A 17,228-nucleotide genomic window follows, 5' to 3' on the forward strand; every position below is an offset into this window, starting at 1 on the left:
GGTAATTTTATCCAAGGTGACATAAAAATGAAACCGAAATGGGTTTCAAAATAATACAAAGAATAATACAAAGCTAGAGCAGAATACTAGGTGTTTTCTTGATTATAATAATGATTATAATAAATAATGATAATAATTATCTTTATGTATGTATGTATATGTAATACATACAAATATCTAATAGGAGGAGTAGGGTTGAGTATCGTTTGAATTTTATCAATTCCGATTCTGCTTATCGATTTCGATTCTTATTGATTCCCAGTTTCGATTCCAATGTGGTTAAAAAATGAAGTCAAACATTTAGATATCAAACATATTTAAGCAAACCATATCAAGCAAAACTGCTGCTGAATACCATGAACAAAAATCAGCCGGCTACACAAAAACTGGACTCAATTAAGAGCTGTTTGTGTGCAAAATAGAGCTGCATGATTCTGGATAAATTGAGCATTTTTCGAGAGAGGTTGTAGTTCTCACAATTCTGAAGAAAAAAACGGAATTTATGTATGGAATGATTCAATTACTCACTCAAGATTTACTTGTTTCATTACTGGATGAATCAGTGTTTTTGAATGAATCTCTTGAATGAATGATTCAAAGACAAATACATTTTTAACAGCACCTTTTCGCCAGGTAAAAATAAAAGATGCGCATACAGAAATTGGTTGGTGGAATTGAAATTTTAAGTATCCGATTCTTGACCTTAAGTATCCTATTCTGGAATTGGAATTGATTTTCAATTCCCAACCCTAAGTAGGAGTGGGCGATTTATTTCACGGTAACGATATATATCACAATATAGTTATTTTCACATTAAACAAGGCCCTTATGATTTAAAAATTTTTGATAGCATTAAAATTTCTAAAATTTTGCAAGTAGTGTCAATATCACAAAAAACTAAAACTAGCCCCCAAAAAATAAAAAAACCTCAAGCTCACTGAAGACAAGTAAACAGTCAGCTATTAAGAGTACAAAACTATTTACAAGCAATATGACAAAAAAAAAACTTCAGAAGAACAAATAAATAAGAAATGCTACATACATTGTATATAGTAATCAAATGAATAAAAACACTGCATATTCTTCACTGTATAAATTAAATATATATTTCTTATTATTAAAGTTGCAACAAGAGCAGTGAGAGATTCACATACAAGTGTACGTATTTAACCATTCAATGCATTGTATGAGCACCGTCTTCAAGTGTGCGTACCTCTCTGACAGCGCTCAGACAGTGAGCTAATATAGCGAAATGTGTTCTCTTTCGTTGCTGATTGCATTTCAATGGCTTAAAATCACATGGTTTTTAACCGCAATGCTTAAAAATGCATGCATTTCGTGATGGTAATAGTGGTATATCTAACTTGATCATAACCATGAATTCAAGTTCTTAGATCAGACCTGCATGACGCAAAAGGATGCGATTTTGACCGATTACGTGGTCTCTATCCTGAGCTGTTTATTCAGCAGGTTTATTCAACAGTGGTGAAATGCTAAGATTCCTTTGTTGACAGAATAATTGCACATCACAATTGTTCGTACCCATTACGTCACTAAAAGCCAGACTCCCCACCTGACATGCAGGAATAGCTGCTGACATTCCTAATGTGCCTGACAGCATTGTTTAAACTCTCCTCTTTGGCAGGAGCAAAGTGCTCGATGATTTGTCCAAAGTAAATGCATTCTACAGTGATATGAGAAATACCTCATACAAGTGTAAGCTAAGACTGAGTCATTAGACCACAGACACATTGTCATCACAGAGGTTTACATTTTTGTAGTCTCAATGGAGTAAATCTATAATCCTGTTTATATAACTGTGCTAATGCTGTTAAACAGAGAGCTACTGACTGGTATTTGTATATGGAGACTTGGGATGAAACAATTCCCGACTGCAGGATGAGCTGTGCAGGATGAGTTTCTTATTTACTTTCAATCTTAACGTAGCTTATATTTACAAAGGAGTTGATGGCAAGACCAAGGTTTGGGGGATTAGTTTTCTGGAGTCAGTAAAAAAATTAGAAATTAATTTTCTTTAAAAATTCATCATTTAAATTTAAAGTATATTTTAAACATACACTTATTTAAATTGTAACAATATTTAACAGTAACACAGTTTGTACTGTGTATTTGTGCTTCTTGGTGAGCACAATAAACTTCTTTTAAAAACATAAAAAAAATCTTACCAACCCCACATGAACAGTTTATCTTGATTTAAATGTGAGAAGTTGCATGTTCAAATCTTGCACAACTTTTTAAAATAAACCAATCAAAATTACAGGTACCAGTACATGTATATCATTAATGGCTATGTGTTTGGTTGCCAGGGTTGGACAAAATGGAAGAAATGGTTCCCTTTCAATTCCTGAGTTTGAATTTGAATTGAATTGGCCACAGAATTCGAATGACAGAGAGAAATTTACTAGACTTGCAATTTGTAAGAAATGTAACACAGGTGATGCATTCTACGAAATGAAGTGTTCTTCCACAATGGTTCACAAAAGTTAACTAAATGATGAACTGTCTATTCTATCCTCAATCTTTCAAACTTTTTCAAAACCAAGCTTTGTCAAGCAAGCATTCAAACATTGCTTAAAGGAACACTCCACTTTTTTGGAAAACAGGCTCATTTTACAACTACCCTAAGTTTTACCGTTTTTTAATCCATTCAGCCGTTCTCCGGGTCTGGCGGTAGCACTTTTAGCTTAGTTTAGCATAGATCATTGAATCAGACCAAAATGACCAAAATGACCAAAGAGTTTAGATAATTTTTCTATTTAAAGTTTGTCTCTTCTGTAGTTACATTGTGTACCAAGACCGACGGAAAATTAAAAGTTGCGATTTTCTAGGCCGATATGGCTAGGAACTATACTCTCATTCCGGCGTAATAATCAAGGAACTTTGCTGCCGTATCATTCATTATCCAGCCTCACCTACAGAGGAAGTGAGTAATAAGGGTTTTTTATAAATCGTTGTAAATCGCCTTTCCTAATAATGTACCAGTTTCGCAGCTGAAGTTTACAGTCTGCTCGTCACTCCGTGGAAGAGAGGGGTGGGGTCAGCAGAGCTCATTAGCATTTAAAGCAACATAGACTAGAATGGCTTACTGAAAACAGAGCTGATTTTGACAGGCAAAAAAGGTGTTTTTTATACTATCATTGAGAAATTTTAACCAAAGTATGTTATAGACTTTTAATTGAGACCCTAAAGAATCATATCAACTTGTGGAAAATGAGCATCTGATGACCCCTTTAAGGTTGAATATAAATTACAAATATAATTTACATTCAATTTCAATTTATTTTAATTCTGCTTACTTACATTCAAATGGCAAATCTGCAAACTTTTTACTACCTCACTTCAAATTCAGGAATTCAGGAACTGTATTGGAATTTTAAAGGTGTTCTCAATTCTAAATGGCACGCAAACCTGTTGACTGCCTTTTTGGACATCACTGGAACAGAGATGCGGAGCACTCGTCTGGGACAGCTATGTGTGGCTCAGCCTCCACCACTGACTAAAGGGAAAGAGAAAAAGAGCATTGTTACAGACTTCAAAGTTTATCAACCACTTGTAAGGTGAGGATTCACAGCAAAATAATCTCAGATGTCTTACTACAGCCACCACCTTCAGCAAACATGAAAAGAGATCACATAAAACAAGCTTACAACCTCTTATTGACAGTATTTCAAAACAAAAGCGAATATGTAGTTTACAGAAGCAGAATTCCTGTTAGGTCAGCAAAACAAGTCAAAGCGTTCTTGCTTATGTATGCAAATTACTGTAACATTTACGAAGCAAAAATACACTATACGGTTCATGTTTTTCAACTCAATCATAAAGTGTATTGTGCAGTCCACATTAAGAGCGACCCCCCAATAGTGCTCTGACCCTCAGTCTAAATTACATTCCGCTAACAGGGTTGATTATTTTCAGTGTTCCTGGTTGTTATGGCTTGGATTTGATCCTGCTCCATTAGCAGGTGATTACCAGGTGAGTGCATTAATAAAACAGACACAACATACGGAAAAAAAGACAGAGGTAAAAACAGCAGCAGTGTGTTTATCTTTTCTGCTCAGTCCCTCTGATCATCTCCCTCAGAGTGCATTAATTACTCCAGAATAGGAATTAAGCATAATACGGCTTAATTCCACTGATTGTGAGAGCTGTGTGTGCATTACAGCACAAGCAGATCTTACCATCCTTCCTGTTTCATTTATTTCCTTCTATTCCCTCCATAGCATTCTATTGTTACACATAACGTATTCTATTTCATTCCATTATACAGAGTGCCATTCCTAGCCATTTACTTCCATTCATTTTCATTCTGTTCTATTCCATTCCATCGGTGAAAGCTGATATCTCATTGCTGCCATTGTGGCTGGTAACTGCATCCAACATCCTGATTGGATTGAAGGTGGGAGTGAACATTGGCAGGACCCCAAAGTCTGGTGGCCCTGTGTTTGGCCACCCTCTCAGGTTCACACACACCCACAAAGGCCGTCCTTTAAGGCCGCGGAAGAGTTCACCGTCGAACAACCACAGGTCTACCATTCCCAGTGGGTATTTATTGCTTGCTGCAAGCCTACAGACATGTAATGAATGTTATCTCAAGACCACTTTTAAGTCGCTATAATTCACTTTCTCTCTTCCTTTCAGGGGCATCTTTCTCAGGGTCCTCTGTGTCTTTCGCACACAATCAGTTCTTCATTATCCTGGGTCAGACTCAATAAATGGTCTACATTCAATAAAGAGACTGAAAAAGAGGGTGGGATGGCTGCTTTACTGCTGTGAAGGATATCTGATTAAATGGGTTATAACTGAATTAGTGAATGAATCAACAGATTTAATTTAATCAAATTCATACATTCACAAAAAATCATGACTTTCTCTCGTGGTAGATAAGGACAGACTCTGGAGTCATGCATGCAGAAATCCAGTGAAAATTGTTAAAATTAAAAAATTCAGTTATTAGTTTCTCACACAAAACAGAATTTCTACAGATTTTTATGTTGCTTCATACTGGCTGTCTTCTTAGACAAGAGCTCTACTGGAACCCTCGATGGAAAAATGACACTTACTCCTCCATTTGCTAAACCACATGGACCATTGCAGATCATTACCAAGTGTTCACTAAGAAGTGAGAAGTACCAAGTGTTCTCTAAGAAGACTGTGGAAGCTGTCTGCATTAGTCAGGTCTCCATCATGAAGAGCAGACCAAAAGACTGACCTTGAATAATGGCCACGACACCATTAGTGCACCATTATAAATCTCTAACTGTCAGCAGCCAGCCTCTTTATCTTGGTTATGTGCGATAAAGTCAAAAAGTCTATAATTAGCCTGGCCAAGGTCCCATAAATTCCACTTTAAACTTTATGAACCACAATTCATAGCTTGTTTTGTCTTCTGTAATTCACTATATACCATTGCATTCAAATAAAATTACTGAAAACAATGTTTTGATCACAATGCCCACACCTAGGTCTTTACAGGGTCTCATTTATTCTATTTTGGACTATATGAAGAATTAAGATCATGAACAGAAACACACAGACTGCAAAATACATTACCAAGAGTCAAGTAGTCAACATTCAACAGTCATAATTACTGACCTTAACACACAAGGTAAATGTGTAACAGACATCTCACAGATGCAAACTGGGTAATTAATGATTTGTATTTTGATTAAAATACAGTTAACATTGGGTGGCAGCATATCACATTGTTTATTACTAAGTAGAGCTGATGAAACCCGAGATTTGGAGATGGTCCTCACTGCAGAACACAAGATCCAGGGTGAGTGGTAGGATCTAGATCCAACTCCTCCCACCTTCCATATACCTAAACCTACCCGTCTCCACCCCCTGATCCCTAATCCCTAAACCCACCCATCCCCACCCCTAAACCTACCATCTCCAGCCCCTGGATGTGGATCCAACCCCGCCCCCTGGATCTTGTGTTCTGCAGTGAGGGGCTACTGGAGATTTGCAAATAATCAACGCATAAGATGAAATCACAAGATGAAAGGAGTATTCAATGAAGCCCATCTGCATTAGTGTTTACTCTAACTTCACCGAGTAAATGAACAAATATCCTGATGATTTTTCCGACTTTAAAGCATATCCTACTGCCACATAAACCTCCACACAATCTCCTACTTATAAGCTACTGATAATGAAAACTGCAAAAAGACAGTTTTATCCAGGCCCGGCTCCAGAATTAAATACTGAAGATGCTTCATAGTGTGCTCTAGCCTCAATGCACATAAATTTTCACGTATACTTTTGTCCCATCCATTGCTCTTTCAAGTATGAATTCCCCATTAATATACGGGTGTCATTCCCAAAACTTTGTAGCATGTATGTGGCCGAAAAACAGAAGTTTTATACAAATTCTGAGTGGATTATATAAAGCCTAGAAAGTACACAAAGAGCACTCCCTTTATAATCACTAATAAGTTGTCCTCTTTCTTAGTTCTTCGCGATCTCATTACGTTTTGTTATAATAAGAGGATTCGCGAGCTGCAAAATTCAGCAATGGACATGTGGATTTCCCTTTGGGATTAATAAAGTTAATCAAATTAAATCAAAACTTAAGTGGTGAGTGGATTCTAACATAAACACCTCTGATTGGCATTTAAGAAATCAGTAGATACAGTATGTACATTGCTCAACACTGCAAAAACACAATACAAATAGAAACCTTTTGATGCTCTCCAGAGTGCAAGCGCAAATATGCACTGGATATTTGCCAGATCGGTTTCACCAATAGGATAGTCAATAGAGAATATCTTGAGTTTTTCCCGTGGGTGCTTAGCCATTCTGTATCGGCGCTTATGCACCATTAGTTTCATAAAAAAATATTTTGGTTATACTGGCCACCCCTAGATCTTTATGTGACCTTTTACTCAGTTTCACTTCACCTCCACTGTGACAATCCATCCTCCATTATGATCTTAAAAGGCCAGATCCTCAGTCCCCTCACAGAGGGCATTAACATGGTCATTAATCAACTGATCTACGTGTCATCATCCATGCCGTAAAATAAAATTAGTTATGGCTTAGAGCTGTGAAAAGTTGACAAAACTTATACTCAGAAGCATCTGGAGGCCAGCTTTCCAACACTCCCTGTTCACACCTTCACAAGAACACACACACACACACACACACACAAATCTACAGACTGCACCCTGTAGTTAATTCCAATGGGCACATAGAAGTTCTTATGTATCAATCACTTGGGATTGAAAACATCTGGCCAGGCCTTTAAAATGTTGTATTTTGAAACAGAGGCTAATTAAGATGCAAATCATTAGAATAACTGGCCAGGTTGCCAAGTTATTGATTCATAAACAGCTATGCATTAGGTCAATTTAAATTATGTAAAGTATAACACAGTCAAGTCCATCATTTCGATCAGCACCTGATGCACTTACCAAATGCACTTTAAATGTTAATTTAAACTGAAATTATTTTAACGTGACAAGAGACCAATGTGTACTATGAGAGATATGAAACAACCGGGACAGCTGTCAATTATCTAGTAATTTAATGAAGTTTTATCATTTTAAAAATCTTCATACATTTAGGAAACCAAAATCAACATTTTGAGTATGCCAACACAAAAAAAGAAATAAAAAGAAAGAAATATTGCTCTGTACTCTCATATCCCACCACCTGTCCAAACAGCGATTACTTGAGTATTATTTACTGAAAAAGCCCAGTGTTGCTGATAATCCGGGACTAAGCTGAAAATCTGGCTGAGATGTATACGGCTGCTCTGCAGTCAACCCATTCTTTAGGCTTTCCTTGTAACAGATAAAAAAAAAAGCTCAACAGATTATCCTTTCTCCATGGATGAAGAGAGATACAGAGGAAATATGATCATAAAGTCTTATGTTTGTTGATATATAAGGCTTCAGAATGTCTGAGTAAAGCATGTTTAGTGCGGTGAACATCTATAGTTATGGTGAACATTTCACTGCTGGTTATACTCTGTATAATTGTGTATGTGACAAATAAAAAAATCTTGAAAAGTGTAATTTTTACATTACTAGCATCAATTGGGAAAGAGTGATTGTTTTCAGACAGGTTTCCCAAAAACTTCCCCGTCCTACCATTGGTCAAGCAAACTGATAGCACCGCCCCCAAACTCAGACCACTGGTTGAGCCAATGTTGCTATGCTGGGCTGGTCGGGATTTGCAAACGAACAAAACAAGCAAAGTTTTGATAGTACCACAGTGTTTATGATTCTTGAGGCATTCAACCTACTTATAGCTTGCTTATATCTGTCTCTGCATATTAAGCTGGAGTAGGAAATTTGGGGAAAAAAAATCACTGACTTTCTAGATGTCACGTGTGGACTTTAGTTTTGTCTTTTGCCTTTTTCCCTGTGTGTTCCTGAGTTCTCTTATTTGGTTTTGGTTTTCAGTCTGTTGATTCATTTACCCTCATTAAGTAATTATTGGTTAATCCCCATCACCTGTGTGTAACCTTATGTTCAGTCCTATTTAAGATCCCCTTTGAGTTCTGTGGTTTGTCGGTTATTGTTTATGTTACTGGCACGAAGTTCTTATCATTAAACCCTTTTTCGGATATTCCAGAGTCTGTTCTGCCTGCCTGCCTGCCTGTCTGCGTTCCGTAACAGAATAACCGACCCAAACCAGTGATGAAGCTAAAGCTCGCTTCAAATCAACGTCGCCCCGAACGCCAGCACGTCAGGGGCGACTATGTTTATTTTTCAACGAGGACGAGAACTGGAGGATTATGTAGCGGAGTTTACAGAGTATTGCCATCGTGCCACATGTGATGACCTCACCCTAATGGAGGGATTTTGGGTCGGGCTGGACGACGAGATCCGCTTCCTCATGCCCTGTGCTGATCCGTGCTGGACACTGACTGACTACATCAACAGCGCGCTGTGGATCGCCGGATCAGCGTTCATCCTGGGGGAAGCGGATTCCAGCCCAGGGTCATCACATGTGGGCGCCGACAACCCAGAGCCCTTCCGGAAAGGACCCACTCGCGGCACGGAGCTGCCAGAGCCCACCGCAGACAGAGAGCCAGAGCCTGCCACGGTCGTCGAGCCATCGCCATCGGGAGCGATAGAGCGGACGATCGCGCAAGCGACGGTGGAGGTTACCGTGGAGATTGCGGGGGCTAAGGGAAGCCCCGCCCATCCCGCCTCCGCTGAGGGTGAGTCGGAAGATCTCATAGACTGGGTTTCAACGGTTCAAGTATGTTCGCCATCCACTATCAATATCTGGCAAGAAATCCCACCCAACCTCCCTCTCCCACCGCCTCTCATCGATATAGTCTCCCCGGATACACCCCTCTCACGGGAAATGTTCAGTCCATCCGCTCACCCTCAGCCCACCATCTGTGGCGTGGGATCGCCGCTGGACTGCCCATCTCCAGCTTCCCTGGCGTTGAGTCTGGTGGTTCCCTCTGTTCCGCCAGCTGCCTCCGAGACCCAGACTCCGCCTCAGTCCGGCGACCCAGCGGCTCCACCATGGCTTCCAGCTCCCTCGTCTCCACCGGATCCCGTTTGCCCATCAGCTCCACCGGGCTCCCTCGTCCACCCGGCTCCGCATTGGTCAGTCGTCCCCCTACCTACACCTCGGGACTACACTCCTTTGGCTGCGCCCCGTCCCTTCGTCCCTCCGGCTCCGTTGGGCTCCTCCTTCCCTCCTGCTCCACCTCTGTCCTCTGTCGCTCCGGCTCCGCCGCGGCCATCTAGATCTCCGCCTGCGCCGGGTCGCCGAAGCCATCTGCTCCGCCGTGGACCTCCGGATTTTCGGCATCACCATGGCTCTTCGGCTCTCTGTCGCCACCTCGGGTTTCACCTCCACCTGCTCCGCCGCCGTCGGTCGGCTCCCTGGAGTCGTCAGCCTCTCGACCACCATGGCTCCTCCCTCCGTCGGCTCCACCGGGGGCCATCGTTAGGACTACGGACGGGGTCCTTTCCGGCTCCGCCTACTCCAGCTCTCGTCAGCTCCCGTCCTGGCTCCTCCCTCCGTCCACGCCTCCGTGGTCGCTGTCATGGCCGGCCAAGCCCTCAGTCCCGCCTTGGCCACCTGACCCTCCTGATCCGCCCTGGAAACTCCCTTTACCCCATCCCTGTACTGGCCTCCAGGGCGCCCCCCCCCCTCCTCCTCGGTAGTACTGTTTCGGCGCGGGACGCGCCTTCCGGGAGGGGGGAGTAATGTCACATGTGTGGACTTTAGTTTTGTCTTTTGCCTTTTTCCCTGTGTGTTCCTGAGTTCTCTTATTTGGTTTTGGTTTTCAGTCTGTTGATTCATTTACCCTCATTAAGTAATTATTGGTTAATCCCCATCACCTGTGTGTAACCTTATGTTCAGTCCTATTTAAGATCCCCTTTGAGTTCTGTGGTTTGTCGGTTATTGTTATGTTACTGGCACGAAGTCCTTATCATTAAACCCTTTTTCGGATATTCCTGAGTCTGTTCTGCCAGCCTGCCTGTCTGCGTTCCGTAACACTAGAGTTTCTGGATACCCAGGTAACTCAATCAGTGCTAAAAGTTCCAGCCTTTCATTGAGCGAAGGGTAAAGCTGCTGAATTTTTTAGTTAAAACCCATTTTCTGAGCCAAGCATCAGCAACCGATTTATGCTTATGCTGGCATGACTGCACATCCTCCAACAGCCCACGCATCTTAAATACAAACATTTCTTACTGCAATTCGAAGAGCTTAGTGTGATTTTCCTCAGAATGATTTCATCTCACACTGATGCTGAGAATCAGCGACTGGTCAAGCAGAGGACGGAGATGATCAAAGGAGGATGTTACGCAGAAAGCTTTCATACAACAGACAAAAAAAAAAAGATTTAAAAGTTTGCATTGCCCTTCCCTTAATCTTTAGATTAACTTGGTTCCAAAAGCATCATATGCACTACTTATTTATGATGCCTAAAAGACCTAATTTTTGGCCAAATCCCAAAGCAGTGTCTTTCATGGATGAAGACTATTTTAAAATGCATTGTAACAAGCTTAATGAAATAGTAAATATATTTAATAAATAACAAAACTATATAATTCAATAGCTTAAAAAGGCTGTGAGAGAAGTTTTGATATAGACCATATGTTTCACTATCACAAGCAAGAAAATCTCATGAAACATCTTCAGGACATGCACATTTGTATGCAGGCCAAGACACAAATCTGAAGCAATGCAATCAACTTCAATTCTGCCAAGGTCAAGAAAAGAGTTCAGCAACAAACAGCTAGTCTTCAACTCACACAGTACACGCTGCACACTGATAACAGGAAATTAAAAGTAAAGTGATGAACACAGTGCAATAAAAGCCATAAAAGATAAATCAAAGAAAAACGTGAAGCATCACAGAGCTCAGAGAAAACAAGATATATTCTCTTTTATTATCTAATTTTGTCCAGAGACTTTCTGTTGGAAAGCAAACTCTATTAGGAACCGAATGGGAGTGTAGCCCTGTTTATACTATACAGTACCTACACAGTACTATTAACATCAATCTGGGCAACACAATTACAAGTGGCCAGTGCAAAATACAGGTGTAAACAGACTCAAAAACTCTTTTGTCAGTCCTGTAGCTTTATTACTTCAATTACTTTTGAATGCATGGCAACTTGAAATTTTGGTCTTTTAGACAAAACATATTGAAAACTACACATAGAATACCATTATTTATAATCTGTCCAACTGGTACAGTAAGCAATATGAAATTAGGGTAAATAACAACGTAATTTAAAAACAATAAAAAAGAAAAATGGGCCTTGAATTCGGTTTGTCCCAGATCTTGCAGAGACACATTATGAAGTTGTAGCTCGGTCTGTTCCACATTTGGCTACAGACAAACATGGATAAAGTTCAATATGACATCCAATGTGCACTCAGCAATTACAACCCCCAGGAAAAAGTAGATTGATTTCCTCTACCGGATTGTTGAACTCTAGTTTAGTTCCTTACTTAATTTGACAATTTCAGGACAGATTTACCAGTTGATTTCTGAGTAGAACTAAATAATTCATTTTCTGAATACTGGTTCAGTGCTGAACAGGCAAACATATCCAAAAAGAGCGACAGCAGTTGATCACAAATCAAAGTAAAATGTTGTAGTGTCGTATTTAACCCTCTCTGCCTCTTTGGTCACGTCTGACTGAAAAACGATACATTTAGAAAAATTTTTTTTTGCTTCATCAGAATGAGATGAGACTTGTTGACTTTTGTCATATTAGCTATGTGAACACGCAAAAATAAATAAAAACATAAAACATGGACCTGATTTGGACATGTTAAAGGGTTGAAAAGTAAAAGGTAACACATGGTCCAAAATACATAGAAATCTGAAAAAAAAGGAAAAAAGCTAATAAAATTGATATAAATATTGTGTAGTATCATAAAACCCCCCAAAATTCTAAATAATAATAATAATAATCAAAAAGTATTATTGAACAAAAAAGTGTTACATTTCAAGGCTTTGGTCACTTTTGACCAAGTGTAACCCACAAATGCAAAGGCTTAGAGGGTTGATTAGTGATCAAAGTCTGAATTCTAATTGACTGCTTTAAATTAATTAAGTGACCTTGATTAATTGAGTGTACCTGAGGCTGAGACAAAGCCTGACAAGTATTTAAACATGACGTGAGACTGCATGTCTATCTAAAAGTATGAAATGTAGATGACAGACAAATCTTTTCAAGATTAATTCTAATATGAAATACTGAAATTACTGCATTCTTGTAAATATCGAGGGGTGAGAACCAGAAGGGCGTAAGTGACATTTCACCAACTTTAGGGGAGAGCCAAAACAAAAATTTGACCATAGTTTGATCTGACTTTGTGTACTGATTTCAATTGTTTATAATACAAATTGGATGACAGTACTTTTGCCAGTAGAAAGAGCTCATTAAGAGCTTTCATTTGATGTATATATCTCCATTTCACCAAAAATGTCACTTGCGCCCTTCTAGTTCTCACCCCTCGATATACAGGTTTTAAATGGAAGCAATCTTAGATAAAAACGAAGTGTTCCCATTTGAAAACAGAGCACCTATGTTTATGACAGAAAGTCTTAGAGTACATCACTGATCTAGTCACTGAAATGATCAAACATGTCCCAAAGGCTCTGTAAATCTGGCGCTTTGTGTCCGATAACAAGTCACATGGAACTCAGCCTCTGATCAGAGGAGTTTCATACCTCCCAGATACACAAACTAATTAATCTCACACCCCACTGATCAAATAAAAAATAACAGCCCGGAGCACTGAATCTATGACGAACACAACAGATTAACACGACACAGCCTTGCAGGTGGTCAGTTATGTAAAAAAATAATATACTAAATTGCAATCTACTAATCTATTATGGAAATTGTAATATTCCAGAACAATATTGAAATTCACAGGGAACAAGTTCATGTAAGGCACTGGCGTGTTTGTCCTCTTATGCAAACTAAAATCGACCCCAGCTGTTTGAAGGTTCATGTCGGCTTCATTACTTCTCTGTGTTTTATGTTTGCTGGTTTGGTTTGGCACTCCTTTAAAGCATGAAAAAGATCTCTTTAAACAATAGTCTGAATAGAAAATGCATTCCAGAAATGACACATTAGCAGAAGGAGTTTGATTAAATTACAGATGTGTTTTAGCACTTAAAGGGCACTAGGAAGAAGTGGAGAAAGAAGTAGCCGAAGAGGCTGAACCATCTTACATTTCAGAAAAAATAAATGATAAATCAATGTTCTCACAGAATCTGCTAATATGTGGATGGTTGGAGGCTACGAAGAAGGCCACTCACTATAGCAACTGCATCTCAGCGACAGAATGAAGAGAATCATAAAACACTCACTGTGCTGCTAATTTGCAGAGACAGTAGCGAGTTATTAAACCTTGTTACAAGTCAAGCACTACACAACTGCTCTCAAATTAGTTACAAACACACGCAAGACATTCAAACGCTCATAAATGTGAAAGGACCCAATTGCTTTTGTTACTCTCTCCGTTTGGAAGTTCTGTTTGATGTGCAAAACTGGCTCTTGAGAATTTTTATCACCAATATTAGGGTCATGAGACACAAAGAGCCCAACTCCTTCTTTAGAGTCCCTGATGATAAAGGAATTTCTTCAACATGAGCACTGGAGATCATGCAAAGCAGAACTGCTGTCAAAACACCGATCCTGTTACAGCAACTAAGACTTATATTATGTCATTGTGAATCAACACATTTATATAACCACAAAAGTACATTTGAGGTATGGGTAGAGTTTCAAACAGTTCAAAGGACACAGAACAAAGACATGTAGGTTTGCTTTGAAACATAAGTTTACATAAAACAGGGAAATATCTCTAAGCTCTATATATGCTGATAGCTGGTGAACATGGTCATATATAGTTAACCCAGCCATATTTTAAAATGAAATAATCTAATATGCTAGATCTAGATTGGGGACCCTGTTTGGAACAACATTTTTGCATTATAAAAAACATCATCTTCAAAATACTTCAAAAAATTAAACACTTGCTTCACCAAGCTTGTGAGTTTAACTAACAGCATTATCCCCCTTAATATGATGATGTCCAATGTTATAGATGCAAGCAATGGAATACTGGGGCTGTTAAGTGATTACAGTATATGCAAATGTTTTGAAAATGGCTACAAAAATGGTTTCATGGGTCAATATGCTAACATTAGTTAGGCTAACAAACATTAAAAAAGATTAATAAATTCTGTAACAAATGTAATGCTTATTGCTGGTTAAGCTACTAAATAGTACAGTACATTAAATAACGTTAACTAATAGGATCTTATTGTAAAGTATTACCAAAACTTCATTTAATTTACAGCAAAAAGGTTTTAATGGCTTGACAACGTCTACAAAATGTATTATTTTTATGCAATGTATCTGTAAAAAAATGTATACTATGGAATTATTTTTATTCCATTTGCTTTGTTAAAAAAAGACAAAAGTAATACAAATTTAACATGCTAGATGGATATAGCACATGTGGGTAGTTGACAGAACATGTCAGTTACAGCAGTGTCCTGCAGCGTGACTTGCGACATTCCATCTAAAACATTTTTTTTAAGTATAAATATTATGCATACAGTTGTAATAACTCTAGTAAAGCAAAGGGTTGTAAAATTAAGAACTTGTTACAAATTACACTAGGCTATCTATTTTTGGGTTTTATGCTGAACTGCGATTTTCTCTGCAAATCAAACAGCAGACGCATAAGTTAACGGTGCTCCCAAAACGTCTGGCGGCGTGATAAACTTGTATATTGATGGCTTACCTGGCTGTAAGGTCTTCTCAGCAGCGCTGAACGGAGCAGGGCAGAAACTACGGAATCACTTGCACCGCACGCAGCAGTTCGCATTCAAATGCTCGGTGTGTCTCTTCTGTGGTAATCGATCGAAGAACGGAGCGCCTGGGGGCGCACACAATGAACACGTCTGCGAATGACTGTCTGGTTGATTATTTGCTCAGTGATCAGCGTGCTTTTCCATGCCTCGCTGAGTTTTCCTATCCCAGTTATTCCCGATCACAGCTGCCGCAGAATCCACACGCGCTGCCTTTTACATCGTCGCGCGCTCAGAGCCGCAAGCGCGCACGCACAGCGCGGCCGCATAGTACTTGCTACTCGCCTCCTCTTATTCACTGGCGGTGAATCGGTCAGAGAGGAGCCGTCCTGTTTTTTATAACGTTGTCAAGAGACCTGTCTGTCTCTTCTCTTCTCGAATATCCGGCGCGCGTCTCACATCCCCGCCGCGCGTCAGATCGCGCTCCGCACAGCCCAACAGCACTGCCTAGAGTTCTACACAGACACAGCACGACACAAATTATTTAAAAAATAAATCGAGATGATATGAATAAACGCGACTGCTCGAACAGTACATTCTGCTCTCTTTTATAAGAACACTGTGGCACGAAATTAAAAATACTTTTTGCCACAAATCACTAGCCTAGGATGAGGAGCCCGGAAGGCAATCTGTTTTTGGTCTGATATAAAAAATCCATCACATTAATTTATTTAATAATAATTTTTTTGAAAAAGTTATGGCCCAGTGCTGCATTTTAGTAGGCCTACATCTAGAAGGATGTACTGTTACTTCCTCTACAGTCAAAAATTTGGGTGTGACAGCAACTTGTCTTTTAAAAATCACTTTTCCCATGTTACAAAAACAGCATTCTTCCATCTAAAAACATGTTACATGTTTCTGATGCAGAAAAGCTAGCTCATGCATTCATGACCTCTAGACTGGACTATTGTAATGCACTGCTAGGTGGTTGTCCTGCATCTTCAATAAACATATGTTTATTTAAGATGCAGGATGCTACTGATAGTCCAAAATACAGCTGCTAGAGTTCTTACCAGGTCAAGAAAATATGATCATATTACCCCAATCTTACAGTTTCTACACTGGCTACCTATTAAGTTCCGTATCAGTTACCAAATATTACTACTTACTTTTAAGGCCCTTAATGGTTTAGCTCTTGCGTATCTAACTACTACTCTCTCACACTACAATCCATCTCGCTCCCTAAGGTCACAAAACTCTGGACTTCTGATAGTACCTAGGATAGCAAAGTCCACTAACGGAGGTCGAGTGTTTTCGCATTTGGCTCCCAAACTCTGGAATAGCCTTCCTGATAACGTTCAGGCTTCAGACACACTCTCGCTGTTTAAATCTAGATTAAAGACACATCTCTTTAGCCAAGCATTCACATAAAGGGCTTCACGATGCCATAGAAGAACCTTTTTGTCTAAATGGTTCCATAAAGAACCATTACCATCTGAAGAACCTTTCTGTTTCACAAAAGGTTCTTTATGGCAAAAGGTTTTTCAGATTATAAAAAGGTAAGAAAAAGATGGTCCTTTGACTGAATGGTTCTTTGTGGAACCAAAAATGTTTCTTCTATGGCATTGCACTTGTACTTCAGTTATATCTGATCAAATGCACATTATCATTCTTTTGCTTGGGTTGAACACATCATCTTTGCTTGGTTGGAACAGCAGCTACACTAATTTTTCTCTATTTGCTTCTCTGTTTCTGCCATGGGATTGGTAACTAGGAATTACACAAGATTCAGTCTGGATCCTACACTTACAAAGATCTGAGATGACTGAACTCCTGAGAAGTGACGATAGCGACCCCTTAAAGGACCTCAGATGATGCTGAAACAACATACAAAACTACCAAATATTGTTGTAAGTTTGATCGCAACATATAA

General features: G+C 39.4%; 1 protein-coding gene across 3 annotated transcripts in view; it reads right to left on the reverse strand.

Annotated features, from left to right (window-relative positions):
* Positions 1-15,770, reverse strand: part of LOC306871182 (sialate:O-sulfotransferase 2) — a 60,980-nt gene extending 45,210 nt beyond the window's left edge. For all 3 annotated transcript variants that reach the window (XM_079418951.1, XM_079418950.1, XM_079418949.1), the window contains exons 1-2: positions 15,289-15,770; positions 3,430-3,517 (exon numbers count right to left, since the gene is read on the reverse strand). The gene's annotated coding sequence lies outside the window, so the exon portion shown is untranslated. The remainder of the gene's footprint in view (positions 1-3,429; positions 3,518-15,288) is intronic.
* Positions 15,771-17,228: the final 1,458 nt, after the last annotated feature.

This window comes from Barbus barbus (assembly GCF_936440315.1).
Source record: "Barbus barbus genome assembly, chromosome: 6".
NCBI classification, from domain to species: domain Eukaryota; kingdom Metazoa; phylum Chordata; class Actinopteri; order Cypriniformes; family Cyprinidae; genus Barbus; species Barbus barbus.